The sequence below is a fragment of the Cibotium barometz genome, chromosome 36 (assembly GCF_041138505.1).
Source record: "Cibotium barometz isolate CiBa-2024 chromosome 36, ASM4113850v1, whole genome shotgun sequence".
Classification (NCBI taxonomy): Eukaryota; Viridiplantae; Streptophyta; class Polypodiopsida; order Cyatheales; family Cibotiaceae; genus Cibotium; species Cibotium barometz.
Genome location: NC_141081.1, coordinates 8,916,747 through 8,938,789, shown reverse-complemented (window position 1 = coordinate 8,938,789; position 22,043 = coordinate 8,916,747). Strand labels below are relative to the sequence as shown.

At 40.4% G+C, this 22,043-nt stretch overlaps 1 protein-coding gene and 1 pseudogene across 1 annotated transcript in view; both read left to right on the top strand.

Annotated features, from left to right (window-relative positions):
• The window catches only part of LOC147617457 (cholesterol 16,22-dihydroxylase CYP90G4-like), a 197,297-nt gene that overhangs the window by 33,811 nt on the left and 141,443 nt on the right, over positions 1-22,043 (top strand). The window lies entirely within an intron of this gene.
• Positions 9,438-10,168, top strand: LOC147617460 (secreted RxLR effector protein 161 pseudogene; annotated as a pseudogene).

Below are 22,043 nucleotides of genomic sequence, written 5' to 3'. Positions count from 1 at the left end.
GTTTGAACCTCACCCACAGATGCTAGTTTGCTTGGAGGCTCCAACCAAAGTTTGAGCCTCACCTTCATATGCTAGTTTGCTATTAAGAGGTCCCGATTGCAGTGATAATCCTCACCTCATGTATATGCTAGTTTCCCAAGAGGTAGGCTTCATCACCCTCTGCATCTGGCCATACCCTTTCATTCGGATATTGAGTCAAGGTATGGTGTCAATTAGCCATCAATGTTTCATAGCTACAAAAGGCAAAGGTGAGTGGTTACAACACCAGCAAAGGCAAAGAGAAAGCAATAGAGAGAAACAATATGCTAGTGAAGAGAATGTGACATGGAAATGAGCAAACGGACATTGGATTTGAGACTCTTCTACTTCGTGAGACTCAAACTCAAGTTTGAGCCATTGTGCATTATATAGATTTTAGTTGAATTTTTAATCGCATACTACAAAAGGCAAAGGTGAGTGGTTAAAATAGCAGCAAAGGCAAAGAGAAAGCAATAGAGAGAAACAATATGCTAGTGAAGAGAATGTGACATGGAAATGAGCAAATGGACATTGGATTTGAGACTCCTCCTTCGTGATGCTCAAACTCAAGTTTGAGCCATTGTGCATTATATAGATTTTAGTTGAATTTTTAATCGCATAGTTTATAAGTATATTTGGGTGTATGGGGAAAGAGGGACGAAAAGAAGAAATCTCAAGCTCAAGCTCAAGCTCAAGCTCAAGGCTCAAACTTGAGTTTAAGCCTTGTCTATTACACAAGCAAGTAGGAATAGAGAGGAAAGCTAGGATAATCTCAGAGAACAAGTGGGGTGTGGGTGAAGAAGGGTATATAAACAAAAGTGAAACTAACTATAATCAAAATACCTGTGACCTGGGCCTGGGCTTGGGCTTGGGGAAGAAACCGAAACCAAAACCTTCTTTCTGCCACACTAGGATGATGCTCCTCTCCCAATCGGTGCCGCCGCGCTCCTCGGCCAACTCGACGCCCGCCGCATTCCTCGGCCAACTCGGCGCCCGCTACTGCTCGCCCGCTACTACTCGCTCACCCCACCGTGCTCCTCGGCTAATCGGCGCCCGTGCCGCCCCGCCCCTCTTGCCTCGCCGCGCTCCTCTTCCGCTCGGCCAATCGGCGTTTGAAATTTAAATTTCCGCCTTCCCCCCAACTTTGAAATTCAAATTTCCCCCTTCCCCCAACCCGTTTGAAATTCAAATTTTCCCCTTCCCCCAACCCGTTTGAAATTCAAATTTTTGCCTTCCCCCCAATCTCCCGCTCGGCCAATCGACGTTTGAAATTCAAATTTTTGCCTTCCCCCCAACTGCACTAGCGACACGTTTATGTCCGACCGACCTCATACGTCCCATCCATGTAAAAAAAAGAATGTCTCGCCTTAATTAGAAACAAAGTGTCCGACCAACCTCGCGTTTGAACCAAACCAAAGGACCTGCGAACCCTAAACGTAATTTTCCACCCAAAGCGATTCTGTGTGGTGAGCATACAGTGCTCGTAATTGCCATCGCGCACGCCATCATAAGCAATAATCATCTCTGTTTCCTGTCTCTGAAGTACTCGCTTAGCCTTGCGTCCTCCTGTGTTTCAAACAGTTTCTTTTCCTCCCGCAAATCAACATGTCTGCGTTGGTTCCGACCTCTATTTCCTACAAAACCATCATGCCCACACGCTCACATGCCATCGGAGACTTCAAGCATCCGTCACACTTCTGTGCGACATCGGAGACTTTCGTGCGCCCATCTGTGTTTCGTGTGTTCCCTCATCTAATTGAATACTTTACGCAATAAGTAATTCCTTCTTTAATTGATTGTCTATATCAATATAAACGCTTACTTGATTGCACGCTAAGTGTGCCATTTGTCAATCGTTGCTCGTCATAGATTGTTTGCACTTCTTGCTGCTCTCTTTTGTATCTTCGCATATGTCGAGAACCTGTAAAAATGATCTTTGTGCACATTATATAATCTAAATGACAAGGGTTCCCTATATAAACATGGTATATGTGTCACATATCTGAGTGCACAACTTGGATATAGACTCCACCTTAAGTTCAAGCCTCCCCTACATAGAACTTATGTGTTAACGCTCGACCTAGATTGAGTCTTTGTTCTCCATGTTAGTGTACCCCGTCCTTAAGGCTTGAACTTGAGTTTGAGCCTTTGCTCTCCATGCTAGTGCACCCCGGCCTTAAGGCTCGAACTTGAGTTTGAGACTTTGCTCCTTTTCTCTCCATGCTAGTGCACCCCGGTCTTAAGGCTCGAACTTGAGTTTGAGCCTTTGCTCTCCATGTTAGTGCACCCCGGCCTTAAGGCTCGAACTTTAGATTGAGCCTTTGCTCTCCATGCTAGTGTACCACGGTCTTAAGGTTCAAACTTGAGTTTGAGCCTTTGCTTTCCATGCTAGTGCACCCCAGCCTTAAGGCTCGAACTTTAGATTAAGCCTTCGTTCTCCATGCTAGTGTACCCCGGCCTTAAGGCTCGAACTTAAGTTTGAGCCTTTTCTCTCCATGCTAGTGCACCCCGGTCTTAAGGCTCGAACTTGAGTTTGAGCCTTTGCTCTCCATGCTAGTGCACCCCGGCCTTAAGGCTCGAACTTCAGATTGAGCCTTCATTCTCCATGCTAGTGTACCCTGGCCTTAAGGCTCCCTTAAGGCTGAAACTTCAGATTGAGCCTTCCTTCTCCATGCTAGTGTACCCTGGCCTTAAGGCTCGAACTTGAGTTTGAGCCTTTGCTCTCCATGCTAGTGCACCCCGGTCTTAAGGCTCGAACTTGAGCTTGAGCCTTTGCTCTCCATGCTAGTGCACCCCGATCTTAAGGCTCGAACTTCAGATTGAGCCTTCGTTCTCCATGCTAGTGTACCCCGGCCTTAAGGCTCGAACTTGAGTTTGAGCCTTTGCTCTCCATGCTAATACACCCCAATGTTAAGGCTTGACCTTCAGATTGAGCCTTTGTTCTCCATGCTAGTGTACACCGGCCTTAAGGTTCGAACTTGAGTTGGAGCCTTTACTCCCGATGCTAGTGTACACCGACCTTAAGGCTCCAACTTCAGATTGAGCCTTTGTTCTCCATGCTAGTGTACTCCGCCTCAAGGCTCGAACTTGAGTTTGAGCCTTTGCTCTCCATGCTAGTGCACCCCTAGCATCTGAGTGCACAACTTGGATATAGACCCCACCTTAAGATCGAACCTCCCCTACATGGAACTTATGTGTTAAGGCTCATTCTCCATGCTTAACTTTACATGGAACTTGGCCTTAAGACTCCAACTTAAGTTTGAGCCTTGCCTATCTATGCTAGCGTATCCCTAGCATATGAGTGCACAACTTGGATCTAGGCTCCAGCTTAAGTTCGAGCCTCTCCTACATAAAACTTGACCTTAAGGCTCGAACTTGAGCTTGAGCCTTGTCTCTATATGCTGGTGTACCCCTATCATATGAGTGCACAACTTGGATCTAGGCTCTAGCTTAAGTTCGAGTTTCCCCTATATGGAACTTGGCCTTAAGGCTCCAATATACTAGTGTGCCCCTAGCATATGAGTACACAACTTGGATCTAGACTCCAGCTTAAGTTCAAGCCTCCCATACATGGAACTTCGCCTTAAGGCTCAAACTTGAGTTTGAGCCTTGCCTCTCTATGCTAGCGTACCTCTAGCATATGAGTGCACAACTTGGATCTAGGATCCAGCTTAAGTCGAGCTTCTGTATGGATTAAGAAAATGCAAGTGAGGCCCCCGCTATTCAAGAAAACTAAGTGAAGCATCAATAATTGTAGCATGCAATAAGTTTCTTAAGTTTGATAGGTTTTGATTTGATATGTAGCATTTAAATCCATTTTTTTCTAAGGTTTTGAAACTTTTTTTGTGCTTCACGGGAATGGAAGCTAGCAGAGCACCCGCTACCTCGCAACAACCACATGGTGCACCAATCTTTACTCTAGATGCTCTCTCGAAACAACAAAACAAGATGATAAAAGTGTCACTCCTAGAATTAAGGTGGATAAAACCTTTGAATTGAGTAACAAAGAAGGAGTAAAATGGTTTGTGGATAGCTACGATGCTAGTGCAAACTTCAAAGGAGTCCTCCATTTGTTTCTGTCTCAAGGTGATACATCATATGGAGATATGGGGATTGCACGGTAGGCGCTAAGGATGATAAGGATGCAAGAGAAAACCCATGCTTCACATGCAATAAATTGCCAGAAGGAGAAACTACAAAAGAAAATAAGTTTTGCTTATCATTGGACACTTTTCACCCAGCAGACATGACTAGCAGTAAACTAGGAAAGGACAATTCTATTGTAGAGCTAGGATTGAAGATCATTGACTTTTCCAATCAAGAAGACTCAGGGGTCGATAATGTGGAGGACGTGGTGAAAGTGGTGAGGCATGCAAAGAAGGCTTTGGATTCACGAAAAAAGTTCATACCTGAAAAGAAGACAACAACCACTCAAGTTAGCAAAAGTGTGGAGAAAAAAGGCAGGGCCATAGTGAAGAGTGCACTTGAAGCATCTAGAAATGCTGGTGCAACTTCTTCAAAACAGGAGGGTGACAAAACAAAAGTCCTTGATGTAAGCACAATAGCAGCTGAAGACATGGCAGGCTCTCAGGTGCAAGAAGAGGAGAAAGCACTTGCAAAGAAGAGAAAGGCAAAGCACTCTACGAAGGTTCAAGAAATCTCTTCAAAGAGGCAAAGGACAAAACCAACAAGTGGTTCAAAGGAGATAGATGCGTCCGATGATGAGCTAATGGAGGTTGAGACTCCAAACAAGGGCAGCAAAGCAATGATCTCATTAGAAATAAAGAAGGGATATTTTTTCTTTGGTCTAAATGAGGTCTTCAGCATTGATGTGATGAAATGTTATCCTGCTCCTTCAAACTATGTGTATAGAAGGTTAAATAAGGATTGGGTTCGTATTTTGACCCAAGACTTTATTGAGGACCCAAAGCAAGAGGAGATACTTACAATTTTGATGCCTTGTAATCGTGCTACAAAACAACCCCTTGATAAACTCGCAAAAGAAGATATTCATAAAGTTGAATATTGGATTATCTCTGGTCAACACTCCATTAGTGCTACAAAAAGCTTGCAGGCTCTAAATATGGCTAAAGTGACCCCTCAACTACGTCAGCAATTTAGGTTCAGGAGATCAAAGATAATTGTAAATTGCTCGCCCAAGATTTCTCGTGACATTTCCAAGGATGCAAATTTATCTGTTGTAAAGTCAATGCAAAAGGAGCCATTCCTTGATCAACTTCTACAAGCTCGAGCACAATGACATGCAAATGGTTGTCCTAGTAAACCTTTGCCTGGTGTCAATCAACCCAAGATGGACGAGTCTTGGAAGGTGTTGCCATATACATAGGCAGTGATGTGTGTGAACACACTTAGGACCGTTGGGGCACTTTTTCCCTCTTTAGGAGGTTTTTTCCCCCAGCTTGTATATACGCCCATCCTTCTAGGGCTAACTTATCTTTTGTACATTGACACAATCTAATACACTTTGTGTTGTGTGCATTCTTGCTTCTTCTTCTCCAAGATTTGTGTGCTTTCCTGCAACCCTAATTCCAACAATTGGTATCAGAGCAGGCATCGGCTCCCAGGGCTACGTCGCCAGCACCCTCTGACTCACGTTCTCCGATTGAGGTGAGTTTTCACGAGCGCTTGCAGGTCCCTATACTCTATAAATATACCCATAGGGCTTTGCATTCTCAGAATTTGCATCTGAGGTCGTTTCGGGCTCCGTTTTTGCATTTCAAGTTTTGCACAGGTGTTTTCGTCATTTTCTGTAGAAATTTTGACAGTGCAGTTTTCTGCAAAACAGGCATACGTACTCTATTGTGGACCATGCTACATAGCACGAGTTGTTTTCTGTTCAGTCTTTGCTTCATTACAGGCAGCTTTTGCATCAATTTCAGTCAGTGGTGGCCATGGCTGATAACAGCAATGATGTATTTCGCATGTTGTCTGCTCTGAAGACAAACTGGATGGAGACAGCAACTACCCACTTTGGGCATACATGATGCAGCATGTTTTGGTTGCAAAAGGAGTGTGGAACATTGTGCAGGGTACGGATGTACGTCCAGGTTCTGTGGATGTAGGATCTGTTGAGGATGTTGCAGGTTCTAGCAGCTCTACTGTTTGCTGCTGTTTTACCCACTGCTGAACAAGCTCGTTGGGATGGTAAAGATGTGCAGGCTCATGCCTTGATTGCACTTTCTATCAAACGTAACATCACCCCACATATTCGTTCAGCTAAAACAGCAAAACAGGCTTGGGATATTCTAGCTGGTTTGTATGCAGGTCGTAACGAGGCAAAAATCGCTTACCTGCGTAAAGCGCTAGAATTGAAGATTATGCAAGAAGATGATGACATGAATGTTTTTCTTGCTGAGATTAAAGATCTCAAAGAACAGTTGATTTCTGCAGGTGAGATTATTCCTGATCATTCTCTTGTGTGCAGACTGTTCTTGATGCTTTACCTGAGACATATCAGACTTTTGCTTCCACGTGGAGACTAAGGACAGACCTGATGCTGTCAAGTATGATACTTTAGTCAACAAACTCTTGCAAGAAGCGCAGTCTAGGCAAAACAGGGCTAGGCAGCGTGTAGTTGATCAAGCATTTATTGCTGCCCAGCAGCAGAGAAGAAGTGGTAAGGTAGCCCCTTCCACTATTTCTTCTCCTATTAGTAGGTCTGCAACTTCTTCTCCTTCCACGGGTAGCAACAATAAGTCTGAGAAGGCTCTTGATAAAGGCAAGAAAAAGACCAGGTGCAACTATTGTAAGGCAAATAATCATGTCATTAAGAATTGCCCTAAGCTAAAGGCTAAAGAGGCAAAGAAGAAAGAGTCAAATGCAGCCACAATAGTGGATGCTTCTACAAATGCAGATTTTGCAAATGTTGTGCAGGATACAGAATGGGCGTTTAGCGTGTATTGCCAGTATAACCCATTACCTCGCATCGTGATATGTTCACTTCTCTTGAGGCTGTCCCTAATGGGAATACTGTCACATGTGCCAATAATGCTTCTTACCCAGTGAAGGGCATTGGTAAAATTATGCTTACTGTCACATGTGCCAATAATGCTTCTTACCCAGTGAAGGGCATTGGTAAAATTATGCTTACTGCTGCAAATGGCAGCGCTTTCACACTTTCACATGCTTTGTATGTGCCAAGGATAAAGAAGAATCTATTGTCTGTCTCTGCACTTGCTAGACTTGGACTTGTAGTCAAATTTGTGGATGACAGATGTACTGTTCATGATTTGAATTTTGGTGATACGATTATTGTATCTGGCACCTTGTTTCGTGGGCTGTATAGGCTCAATTCTTATGACAAGTGTGTGGAAGATTCAGTAAATGCAGTTTCTGATGAAAAGGCAGTTTCAGATGCAAAACTATGGCATGCTCGTTTTGGTCATCTGAACTTTGCTAGTTTGCTGCGTTTGTAGAAATTTGATATGGTTGCTTCATTGCCCCCTCTTGAGGCACCATTGAAACATGTTTGTGAAGGCTGTATTTTGAGCAAAATGCAGCGTTCTACGTTTCCAAAGGATGGTTCTGTGCGGGCCACTCGCAAATTGCAGCTTGTACAAGTGATGTATGTGGGCCTATGCAAACTCCGTCATTTGGTAAACACTTGTACTTCGTGACTTTCATTGATGATTACTCAAGGCATGCATGGGTATATCCACTGAAGGCAAAGTCCGAAGTGTTTTTGTGCTTCAAAAAGTTTATGCTTATGGTTGAAAATGTATCCAATTGTACTGTGGGCACCCTCCGTTCTGATCGAGGGGGGGAGTACATGTCTAAAGAGTTTGATGCATTTCTGGCTAGTCATGGGATAAAACACCAATGTACAGTGCCGTATACCCTCAGCAAAATGGTATTGCTGAGAGGAAGAACAGGTCACTTATGGAGATGGCACGATGTATGGTCAAGAGCCAAGCTTTGCCACATGCGTTTTGGCTTGAGGCTGTCATGTGTGCTGCATATGTACTCAACAGGTGTCACACTAAGGCCTTGCAGTCTATTACTCCATACGAAGCTTGGCATGGCAGCCTTCTATTGGCCACTTGCGTGTCTTTGGTTGCTTGGCCTATGCTTTAGTGCCTGTGCAACAACGCAGAAAATTGGATGATAAGGCTATCAAATGCATTTTTGTTGGTTACACTGCTGAGAGCAAGGGTTACAGATTGTATCATCCGCAGTCAAAGCGTATCTTGATTAGTCGAGATGTTGTTTTTGTGGAAGATGCTGTGCAGCCCTTGTTATCATGTACCAAAGAGACAGGTGTGAGCTCACGAGATGTATTTGATACGTTGTTGCCTCTCTTTACAGGTGGGAATTCAAATGTAAGTCCTAATGAGGCAAATATTCAGCCTATGCAGATTTCAAACGACATCATAGATCAGCCTATTTCTGATGCAGATTTACAGGATGTAATTCATGAGGATAGGGCTGAAAACGAGCAGGCTAGAGGTATGCCTAAATGGCTGGTGCAAACCTTGCGTGATAGTAAGATTGATGCACCTATGACTAGTCGTACTCGTTCAGGTTTTCAGCATGCCTCTTATGCATCAAATTGTTATGCTTTGGCTGTGTCTAGTATGTGTGAAGAGGAAGAACCTCTTTCATTTGATGAGGCACAAAATTCAGAAAATTGGTTGGCTGCAATGCAAAGTGAATATGATGCTATAATGAAGAATGGTACATGGTCTTTGTGTGATTTGCCTATTGGTAAAAAGGCCATTGGATGTAAGTGGGTTTTTAAGTTGAAACGAAAGCCAGATGGCAGTGTTGATGATCGCTATAAGGCTAGACTTGTTGCAAAGGGTTATGCTCAAGAAAAGGGCATTGATTTTGATGAGACCTTTGCTCCCACTTGTCGTATGACTACCATTCGTAGCATTTGTGCATTGGCAGCTCATAATGGTTGGAATGTACATCAATTGGACATAAAGACTGTATTCTTGAATGGAGATTTGCATGAGGAGGTGTATGTATCACAGCCTCGTGGTTTTGTTCAAAGAGGGCAGGAAAACAAAGTGTGCAAGTTGAAAAAGGATTTATATGGTTTAAAGCAAGCTCCACGAGCTTGGTATGAAAAGATACATGCATATTTGACTGCACATGGGTTTCAGAATAGTCCAACAGAAAGCACTTTGTATGTTAAACGTGTGGATGGTGTACATCTAATCATTGCTCTCTATGTCGATGACATGCTGCTCACAGGACCAAATGAGAGTCATATTGCTGATTTTAAGGCTGACTTGAATGCCTCTTTTGAGATGTCAGATTTGGAGCATTTGCATCATTATTTGGGGATACAATTTAAGCAGTGTGATGGAGGTATTGCTTTGTGTCAGACAAAGTATATTGAGACATTGTTGCGGAGATTTGGCCTTGAAGACTGCAAGCCTATTGCTACTCCAATGGAGACAGGTTTGAAGTTGAGTCTTCATGATGCTGGAGATCACTTTGTGTCACACTCTATCAAACAGCTGTTGGTTGCCTCATTTACGTATGCATTACGAGGCCGGACATTCAGTTTGCAGTCTCACAGGTGAGCAGGTTTATGCATAGCCTAGGGTCTCAGCATTGGAAGGCAGTTAAACGTATCTTTCGCTACTTAAGTGGCACCATACATTTTGGGTTGTTTTATACCAAGGGGGGATCGTTGCTGCCAGATTTGCATGCTTTTTCGGACTCAGATTGGGCTGGTTGCTATGACACAAGAGTGTCCACAAGTGGTTTTTGTTTCATGCTCGGTAGCTCATGCATATCTTGGTTGAGCAAGAAGCAACCTACTGTGGCCACTTCTAGTTGTGAAGTTGCGTACAGGGTAGCTTTCATAGCTACGGTTGAGTGTGTGTGGCTCAGACGGCTTATGGCTGACTTGGGTGTTGGACAGGAGTCTGCCACCTCTATCTTCACTGACAGTCAGAGCGCATTGGCAGTTGCGAGAAACCCAGTTTTTCATGCTCGCACAAAGCACATTGAGGTGCATTATCACTATGTCATGGAGAGACTCTCAGCAGGAGAGATCAGCTTGGCCTATGTGCCAACACAAGACAACCTCGCCGATCTTTTCACAAAGGCACTTCCTCGTGAGAAGTTCGAAGCTTTCCGCAAAGCTTTGGGCTTGCTCCCCTTTGTGGATTGATCTACTTCGGGCATGGCACTCCCCTATACATGAGTGCCAGCTCTCGTTCACACCATCACTCCCAAGGGGGATTTGTTGCCATATACATAGGCAGTGATGTGTGTGAACACACTTAGGACCGCCGGGGCACTTTTTCCCTCTTTAGGAGGTTTTTCCCCCCGCTTGTATATACGCCCATCCTTCTAGGGCTAACTTATCTTTTGTACATTGACATAATCTAATACACTTTGTGTTGTGTGCATTCTTGCTCTTTCTTTCAAGCTTTGTGTGCTTTCCTGCAAACCTAATTCCAACAGAAGGTACTCTTTTGATTCTTTGCTATATCTTGGTAAATCATAGACATACATTACTTCGTCTTTACTTTTCATAATATCTTTTACAGATCTATAGTTTGAAGTGTAGTAGTAACATAAGAAAGATGCATGTGAGGCTTCTTCTCAAACTGCATAAACTTAATAGTTTGGTTTGAAATTGAACTTCAAGCCTCACCTCTCTGTGATGGTGTAGCACTTGCATATCTAATTGTGGCTCAAACTTAAGTTGGAGCCTCACTTGTAAGTGCTAGATTTGCATATGGAGGTGATGCTCAAACCTACGATCGAGCATCACCATTATATACTAGTTTAGCACTGGCAAGTGAGGCTCAAACTCAAGTTTGAGCATAAGCTCCAAATGATTGAAAACCCATAGATACATGATTCCTCCTAATATTTTGTGATATCTATATAGTAAGGGGGCTAACTTCTTACTTTGCAACTTTGCAGGCCTTTGTGGAGACCACGGAGCACACACTACATAAGAATTTTGTCAAAAATGATTTACACTTGCTTCTATGTGATGATGATGTATGGCAGAATTGGGTTAAGATTATGAGGCTATATGCAAAAGGCTTGCTACCAAATACAAAGGGCAAAACTCAAACTAAAGGTCTTGATCAAAATCCCAAACTTCCAACTTTGAAGAGTGGGCAAATTCAGCAGGCACCAGGAACAGTCACGCTAGACCCAACGTTGTTTAGGTGCATTTTAGGCCTTCAAAAGAGTGAAGTTTTGGACATTCAAACAACACTTCTTGACAATAGAATATTGCTTAAGAAGGGAAAGCAAACCCATCAAAGAATGGATATGGAGGAGATGGCTTGGAAGCTAAAATGATGTATGGTAGAATTGGGTTAAGATCATGAGGCTATATGCAAAAGGCTTGCTACCAAATACAAAGGGCGAAACTCAAACTAAAAGTCTTGATCAAAATCCCAAACTTCCAACTTTGAAGAGTGGGTAAATTCAGCAGGCACCAGGGAACAGTCACGCAAGGCCCAACGTTGTTTAGGTGCATTTTAGGCCTTCAAAAGAGTGAAGTTTTGGACATTCAAACAGCACTTCTTGACAATAGAATATTGCTTAAGAAGGGAAAGCAAACCCATAAAAGAATGGATATGGAGGAGATGGCGTGGAAGCTAAAAACAGATCGAGTGCTCAAAGATGCAATAACCGCCTTCTATTTTGATCTGACAAGGAAAAAGATGACTTGGGAACAGGTGTGTGAGACATATAAGCTAGGGGAGTATGAGTATAATCAATTGAGGAGCTACAGCTAGTCCTTTGTTAGGGACTCTCTCAATCATTCAAAAAAAAATCCTTCACTTTCAAAAAGTGTAGTAACTTTACTCAATCACCTATATAGAGCATCTATGGGTATTGTATCTCAACAAGAGTCTATTCCTTGGACAATTAGGGAGGTGGGTTTTGATATGACAAAGATTATAGCCTTCTGTATAGTGAAGAGCATGTACCATTTCAACTGGAAACAATCATGGACCTACATGGTACAAAGGAGCAGCTCTCGTCAGAATTTTTCTCCAAGTTGGCACTTGCTTTGAACACACTAAACTCACAATATGAATATATTCTTGTGTGTTTTGTTGATTTCATCAGCATTGGAATGCTTATGGAAGGGATTTCTAGCTAGTTCAGCACAGGTGCACTATGAATTTGGCGTGGTCCAAACACAAAGAGATGATGCCTGGACATCTGGAACAGTTGAGATTGCAACTGTTATTCTTTTCATCAACAAGGTTGACAAGTTTGAGGCCATTGATAAGGTTCTCACAAAAATTGTATTCATCTCAGGCTCTAGTGGTGGCCAAAATAGAGAATTCATCGACAAAGGCTTTATTGAGACGGTCTCATCACACGGCTTTGTCTTGAACACAGCTATGTTGTAGAGATATATTGTGGTGGATTTGTGTTAGAGGAGAGCTTGCTAAAGAAGAGACGATGTATTGCTTTATGCAAAGATGATTTGGAAGCGATGGCATTAGAATCAAAGTGCTCTGCTCTTTTAGACAGTCACCCGTCCTTGTTGTTGCAAGAGTGGTGTGGTGCAAGTGGTGGCACAAAAAAGCAAACACTAGATGATGCAAAAAAAAAGAGAACCTTCAAAATCTTCACATTGACGACCCGCCAAGTACAAAGGAGGAAGACGAAGGTGATGATATTGATAACAAAAATGAGACACATGATGATAAAGAAGTTGGGGATGCTATAGACTTTGAAGATGCAGGGCAAAGGAATGAAGAGGACCAAGGGAATGATGCTCTATTCAATAAGGATGCCGAAGACAATTTTAAAGATATTGGAAGGCATGAAAATGAAGGTGGGAATGGTGATGATATATTGGATACTGCAAAAGCCATGGAAGCTTCAAATGTTGGGGTTGCTATGGCCGTTGAGAAGATTGGGGATACAGATGTCAACAAGGCTTTCCATGCTCATAGCACATCAAGCTCTCAACCAAAGAAAGGTAGAAAAATGCACTGATAGTGCTTATGAATGTACAACAAATGGTGATCATTGAAAGGAGCTTATCAACAACTAATATTGACATAGGTCTTGTTCAAAGTGTGTATTTGTTGAAATAATTATTAGTCTTTTGATTAATACATTGGCTTTTTTAGATTCACTTTTAACATTTTTCTATTAAAGTGAATATTTCTATTCTAATTATCCTTGATTTCATGCCAACGTCTGGTATAAATGATGATGCACACTTACTATTAAGAAATTACTCCATATCCTAATGTAGTAGTGAGGCTCAAAATTAAGTTTGAGCCTAATACAAATGATGACGCACACTTACTATTAAGAAATTACACTTACTCCATATCCTAGTGTAGCGGTGAGACTCAAACTTAAGTTTGAGCATACCTCCACTTATGCCCAACCTTGGGGATGTCTTCCAACACAAGGTACAATCTCAAGTTGAGCGATCTTTACTTTGCCCTTGTAAGTGAGGCTCAAACTCAAGTTTGACCCTTGTGTGAAACTCTTGGCAAGTAATATGGTTCCTAATTCATTATGGTACATCACTCAATGTTGAGTAATCTAAGTTTGGATACAAAGTATATGTGTAGATATAAAAATGGCTAGTATTGTATTAGCCTTGGTGTATTATTTAAATCCTAAAAGTAATAGAATTCTATTTTAATCTTAGAGATATATACAAAGAAGGGAAAGATGAAGATAACATTGCTCAACTAGAACATCATCATGAAAGCCCTACTAGAGAGATCAACTCTCATGATTCAAATGCTAGAAATAATGAAGACAACATGGTGGAGGTAGATCACATTGATGATTCAGCTTTGTAAACATCTTCAAGGCCTTCAAGTGATAGGACTAAAGAGACTAAGGACATTCCTGATTTGCAAGTTAATATTGAGGTTAGTGAGAATAAAGATAAAGTTAATGAAGTCTAGCTTCAAGAGACTTTTGCAACCAAGGAGCGACAAGAAGAGATTGTCGAACAAATTGATGAGGCTACATATGCTACGAATAAAGGAAAAATAGTTGAAATCAAGGACTCTGTGTGGCAGAGGGTGTTGAAGAAATTGACGAGGCTACATATGCTACAAATAAAGAGAGAATAGTTGAAATCAAGGACTCTGCATAGTAGAGGGTGCCAAGAAAACTAAAGGTAGATCTTTTTCAATAGGATGTTATTTAAGATGATTTACTCAAGAGTTGTTTTTGCAGGTATAGCTACTTCTAACAATCACAAGTTAAGTGCGCAAGAAATAGAGCAACGTGTTGAGGAGATACGTTCCGATACACAAAAGAGTAGGCCTCTAGGAAGTTTATATTCTTTTGAGAGAGATGGAGATAGATTAGTATTTCAATCTTCACCAATCAATAGGGAAATGCAATCAAGTCTAGGAGCCATCATCATAGATAAGTATGGGAGCATGAAACGAAAGTAAACTTGTGGATGTTTTGTTGTAATTAGGATCACTTATTTTAACATTGTTAAGTATGTAAACACGTTAAAGTGTTATCATTCTTCTGTATCATATGCAGAAAATATTCCACCAAATTCCTTCATGAGATAATCATCAACTAGTTTGGCTACCCGATTGAGTTGATGATCAGTGATTAGGCAAACACTTTGTGAATGATACATCATCTGACAACACCTCATCCTACATAAGAGATCCACAGACTAACAGTCAAGTAGAGCCCACTAACAAAATACTCCAACAGATCCTCAAGAAGCTAGTCAATATAATGGCACCAATTGAGATGAGATGTACTCAGTGTAATAATGGGCATTTTGCACACCCTACAAGGTCTCCATAGAAATGACTCCGTTCAAGCTGGTCAGGGATTTCACTGGCGTAAATGAAAACAAGTGAACATGTTAACAACACAAAAAATCTTGTGATCACATGTTATATTCACAAAGCTTTCACAAGGGCCTAAAAAATTTATCTTTGTCGGGCATAAAAAACCTTCTTAGATGGCCACTGACCTGCTATTATGTGAAGATGGTAACATGAGAACATGTGAATAGCTTATTCCCATGTGTAGCCAAGCTTTTAAGGGGTTCCCAAATGGCAAGTGACCTGTTATTTTGTGAACGGTAACATGAGAACATGTGAATAACTTGTACACATGTGTTATTATCACAAAAAATCTTGTGATCACGTGAATATTAAATCCCTGAAGTCGGCATATGGCACGGAAGCAGTCGTGCCAATGTAGTCTTAGTGTGGAGCCTTTGGATCAACATAGCCGAGAAGTTAAGCCCCAAGGAACACCTGTAGCATCATCTGGATCAACTCATCGACCTAGAAGAAGATTGATTCAAGATCTTCTTTGCACTATAATGATCGATAAGCAGAGAAAGAAGTGGGTCGACCTCCATTCCATGTTTTGACTTTTCAAAGAAGAAGATCTGGTTCTCTTGTTCCAATCACGAATGGGTCCACATCTAGGGAAGCTCAAGCTCAGGTGGACTTGAACCTTATGGATTGTGGAAATATTCTATGACACAACATTCCTCCTCATCTCGGGATGCTCACAAGCGAGTGCTTCCAAAAGCCGATTGTGACTGTACAATGAGCCAATGCCACCTAATCTATTCATTTATGTGGCGGTGCTAGTAACCCGCTAACTAGGAATCCATCACATTAATATGGGTACACTTCCAAGAAAAATCGTTGTAGATTTTCCTGGGAAGTCAAATGATTTGATACCCCTTCATCATGGTTATTTGATGGTTGTGTGGAAATCATACACGCTGCAACACACGGTGACTATTTTTAGCACTGATTAATTCTTTTGTATCTATGTGTTTGCCTGCAGTTTTTCTTGTGTAAAGCAACAACTCTGCACATGTTCTTAGCTCTTCAACAAGCTTGCACCTTGCTTGTAAATCTCATCTCTCCTCTCTCGCGCAATGCCTTCTTTGCTCGTAACCATGGTGACCTTTACACCGTTCAACAACATTGTCACTAGAGCACACTGATGTGCAGTAGTGACTAGGCATTACCTGCCTGGTAGACTTCCTTAACATGCCATTGCACACGATACCAATGAACCTTGAAGCTGAAGACCTGTTAAAACGACAATTGCTGCAAGTAGCCCCACCACCGTCATCCTACACGTCATCGAGAGCACACTCATAGAAGAGCTGGTGGCTAGGCAGCTGAAGATTCCCCTGGTAGGCTTGATAGATGTTGCCTTGGCCAAGCATGACTACATGGTGAAGCACTTTGGCGACCGTGTCAGCATGAGCACAAGATGGGCAATCACAAGAATGCCACCTCCATTCTATGTTATAAAATGTTCCTGGAAACCACCTGGTTGCAAAACAAGATGCAGCACATCTCAGCAGCCATGGGCTAGCTCCACAAGGTTGAAACGGAGAAGACATCAGCCATGGGCTAGCTCCACAAGGTTGAAACGGAGAAGACATCAGCCAGGTGACCCTCTCCTTCGCCAAGTTGCAAAAATAAGCCACCCTCCTTCAGAAGAGAAACATGCACACCAAGATGGGCCAACTACTCACAATGGACTTGCTTGAGGCCTAGACATGATGGTATTTACTTTATAGTTCCAAGGACCGTGACTACCCGTATATACCGAGGATATAATTGCATCTCTTTACTTGCAGTATATACGAGTAAATCTAAGACTTGAAATTATAAGCATTAATACTATCCAGATGATGAATTCAAAGGTGGTTGATATGATTTTAAATTTTGGTTGAGAACTAATGAGTTGATTTGGATTTTAATTGAAAAATGAAGATTCTTGAATTTTGGTTGAAATGTAATAAACTAAGCAAAACCACAATGAGGATGAATGGGATGAGTCCTTGTGATAATGTTTGTAGCTGGAATGACGTTAAATGACTTCAGCAAATCACTATGAGATTAGTGGATTGTGCTAGCAGATTGCTGTTGTTAACACTTGACCCAGTGGATCAAGTTAAGGGGTGTCAAATTAAAAATCTGTAAAATTAAAAATTTCCATGGACTGTTCAGATAGAAATTTTGGTCTAATGGACCATTAATGTGATAAGGATTTGAATGTTATGATCTGAGTGAATTATTATCTAATGATGATGAATTTTATATAAGGGATCTTTATCCCAATATTCTGTTGGGTTCACCAAACTATAAGGAACCCCAGAATCAGTTGGATCTTAAGGAAAAGAGTTCTCCTCTAATTTTGCGAGATGAGGACATCTCGCGTTTTTTAAGTGGGGTAGGATGCAAGATTCCTCCCTCCGACTTTTGAGGTGTGCAGGTGTAAAAACCTCCCCTTCTGATCTTATAATTATTCCCCTCTCTGAAAGAAAAGAAAGATCCTGTTTTGTCCTAGAGAGAGAAAATATTCTAGAGAGAGGTTATTCAATTTTTAGATATTTTTAGATGGAAAAATATCTCTTCTTATTAAAATAAATTCTCCCAAAACAGAAGTTCAAAAAGATTTTCAAAAGGTGCATTAGAAATCAATTATAATCTGTTCAAAAGGCCTTATCCTAAGGGTCCATATTTTCGAAAAATTTTAAATTAAGGTTTTGAGAGACCAATCAAATTCATCCAAATGTAGGGAGGAGATAAATTGAAGAAATAAAGAAAATCCCCCCCAAAAATGAGTAAATACTCACATAAGATGAAGAGTTGACTAAGGATAAGGATATTAGTTAAAAAAGAAGAGATATTTAGAGAAATGATGCATTTTTGACACCTCAGTGTGGGGGAATTCCCCTCATGAAAGAGGCGCCTATTTTACATATGCATATTGGAAATATTTCGATTATAAAAGTGTTACTTTCATCAAAATTGATTTTTATGCATAAAAGATTTTTTTATTATAAAAGTGTTACTTTCATTAAAATTGAATTTATGTATAAATAGATGCATAAAAGAATTTTTTTATTATAAAAGCGTTACTTTCATCAAATTTTGATTTTATGCATAGAAAGATGCATAAAGAAATTTATTTTTATTTCAAAAGAGTTATTCTCATCAATTTTTCTTTATGCATAGAAAGATGCATAAAGAAATTTATTTTTATTTCAAAAGAGTTATTCTCATCAATTTTGATTTTATGCATAGAATGAGGCATAAAGAAATTTATTTTTATTTCAAAAGAGATATTCTCATCAATTTTGATTTTATGCATAGAAAGATGCATAAAGAAATTTATTTTTATTTCAAAAGATTTATTTTCATTAAAATTGAATTTATGAATAGAAAGATGCATAAAAGATTTATTTTTATTTTGAAAGTGTTATTCTCCTTAAAATTGAATTTATGCATAACTAGATGCATAAATGGATTTTTATAAAAGTGTTATTTCCCACTGAAGTTGTTCTTATGCATAAATAGATGTGTAAAGAATCTTTTTATCAAAAATAAGAATTCTCTTACATTCTATAAATGGATGTGATGAGAATAGAAGTAATGATGAGAATGAGAGGTAGATAGATGTGATGATATGTGATATGAATCAGATAGATGAGAATGAATAGAGAATGGATGTGATGAGAATAGAAGTAATGAGAATGAGAGGTAAATAGATGTGATGATATGTGATATGAATCAGATAGATGAGAATGAATAGAGAATGGATGTGATGAGAATAGAAGTAATGAGAATGAGAGGTAAATAGGTGTGATGAGATGGGATGCGAATCAGATAGATGGGAATGAATAGAGAATGGATGTGATGAGAATAGATGTGATGAGGATGAGAATAGATGTGATGAGGATGAGAGGTAAACAGATGTGATGAGATGTGATGTGAATCAGATAAATGTAAATGAATGATATAGGATGCGAATGAATGTGTTAGCATGTGAGTCAGGGTGTGAATGAATGATATAGGATGTGAATGAATGTGATAGCATGTGAATCGGGATGTGAACAAATGATAAGGGATGTGAATAGATGTAATGTGATGTGAATCGGGATGTGAACAAATGATAAGGGATGTGAATAGATGTAATGTGATGTGAATCGGGATGTGAATGAATGATAAGGGACGTAAATGAATGTGTTAGCTTGTGAATCGGGATGTGAATGAATGAGAGGTGATGTGAAATGAATGTGATAAGATGTGATATAAACTAGATAGATGCTAATGTATGTGAAGTGATGAGATATATGGAGAGATGCAAGTGGATGAGATCTGATGAGGATACATGAGGAAATAAGTGATGAGATAGAAAAAGATATGATTAGAAGAGAATGGGAATACTTATGAAATGAATGCGGATTGATGTGTGGATAATGTGGATTGATGTAGATGGATGTATGGATAATGTGGATGATGTGGATTGATGTGTGGATAATGTGGATTGATGTAGATGGATGTATGGATGATGTGGCTCAATGTGTGGATAATGTGGATTGATGTAGATGGATGTATGGATGATGTGGATCTATGTGTGGATGATGTGGATTGATGTAGATGGATGTATGGATGGTGTGTGGATAATGTGGATTGATGTAGATGGATGTATGGATAATGTGGATCGATGTGTGGATAATGAGGATTGATATAGATGGACTTATGGATGATGTAGATGGATGTATGGATGATGTGGATCGATGTGTGGATAATGAGGATTGATATAGATGGATTTATGGATGCTGTGGATCGATGTGTGGATAATGTGGATTGATGTAGATGGATGTATGGATGATGTGGATCGATGTGTGGATAATGAGGATTGATGTAGATGGATGTATGGATGATGTGGATTGATGTGTGGATTGATGTAGATGGATGTATGGATGATGTGGATTGATGTGTGGATTGATATAGTTGGATGTATGGATGATGTGGATTGATGTGTGGATAATGTGGATTGATGTAGATGGATGTATGGATGATGTGAATTGATGTGGATGATGTGGATGGATGTATGGATGATGTGGATTGATGTGGATGATGTGGATGGATGTATGGATGATGTGGACTGATGCGTGGATGATGCAATTGGATGTGATTTGATGTGGGAATGATGTGATGTGATAGGGATCGATGAACAAAATAAAATTGTGGCAAGATGAGAAAAGATGGGGACTAATGTGAAAGGATGTGGATTAATGAGAAAAGATGGAAATATTATTGGAACTGTATTTGTATGTGAAATCTGTTTTTAAGTGACTGTTTTATGTCAAGAATACTGGGGAAGCATTTTGACCATCTTGTGAATGAGGTCGTGGAGACCTATCTGTTAAAGTTGCAACTGCAGCAAGGTCTCGGACGTCTTGACCAGCCTCGGTTTGATTTAAATGGTGAGCTTCCGGTACAGTGGATGAGGGACCAAGGAAGCGGCCTATGAGTGAAGCGCTAGGTGACTTGCGAAGGATCCTAGAGGGTGCTGACCATATGGTGCTCGGGCTCTGGGTCTCGCCGAAGATACCCACATGTACGTCGGGGAAGATTTTGGAACAAGGAGTAAGAGTTGTTTTTTGAATTCGAGCATGGATCTGGTTGGTTGACCTTGCTGGTCCTCAACGGATGAGTCCATGGCTCTTTTATATATGGATCCATTAGTTGATCTTGCTGATCTTCAACAGAGATTCCATTTTGATATGTGAATATATTGCCGGTTACTACTATGAGCTAGGAACTATCGAAAAGGCCCCTGTGAGTGAACAGGTGGTGAGCATTCTGACTTGCCAATGATGCCATAGGTACATCGATGAAGGAATGTTTGGAAATAAGGATTCAACTGGATAATTAAAGGATTATGATCAGTGACACTATGGTTTCATTAAATGATTGTTTTAAAGATTGTTGAATATGTGAAAAAGGCAAGTTCATATTGGGTGTGTAAGTGGTGTGACTAGTTTTATGTTTGCATGAATATCTGGCTAGGGGGCCTGGGAATTCTTATCCCTGGTACCTCCTTCCACACATGTGAAAGAGGCACCTACCTCAAGAGTCCCCCTTTCCTTACCAAGGTGACAAAATGCATCATTATTCTAAAATATCTCATTTTTTTAGTAATATCTCATAGTTTTTAACTAATAAACCTTGTACTCAGTCAACACTTCATCTTACGTGAGCATTTACTCATTTCTGGGTGATTTCTTTTATTCTTTGGATTTATCTCATCCCAACACTTGGATTAATCCAATTGGTCCATTGAAACCTTAATTGGACCATAATCTAAACATTTCTGAAAATGTAGACCCTTTGGCTAAGGTCCCTTATACCATTTTCAATTAATTCCTAATGCACATTGGAAAGTTCATTTTGAACTTTTGTTTTAGGGGAATCCATTTTAGGCACTAGGAGGATTTTTATATCCAAAGATATTTTAATTTTGGATTATCTCTCTCTAGATATTTTCTCTCTCTAGGCCAAAATATGGTAAAACATGTATTTGGGGTTGGTGAAGTGCTAATAGTGGGACATCTTTGTAGTACTAGTGGACGCCGTCCTTGTCCAGCCAAAATAGATGCAATACAAAGAATGAAAGAGACATGCATTAATGTTACAGAGCTGAGGAGATTTCTTGGAGCATGTGTCTTTTATGTTATTTGGATCCCACATTATGCACATGCATTAGGGGAAGGTTGAGGTCTATAGGGGCCCTTTAAGCTGCCATATTATGATTTTAATGACTTTTTGTTAAAACGTTAAGTTTCTTTGACTTTAGATACCTTCTTGTTCTTCAAACGGCTAGAAGTTTGAATTTTAAAGTTTCCCGCCAAAATTGAATTTGAAATCGAGCGAGCAAAACTATATCATGTGACATATCTATGGAAAGAGCTCGACGAGTAGATTCTGGATCTGTAATCTCCGACAAATTTTGAGCTTATATGTAGAAGTTATGGACGTCCGAAATTTGAAAAACTTTCCCCCCACTTTTTAGAAATGTAAAGTACAAAAAGGCATCTTCTAGAGAATCTTTTGACCACCTTTAATCACCCAACATTTTTGTATACATGGCATCACACGATTGGCTCTTTTCCTTAATAACCTTTTAATCACATGGCATCTTAAAGGGCCCCTATAGACCTCAACCTTCCCCTAATGTAGCAGATCCTCTTTATCAACTTTTGA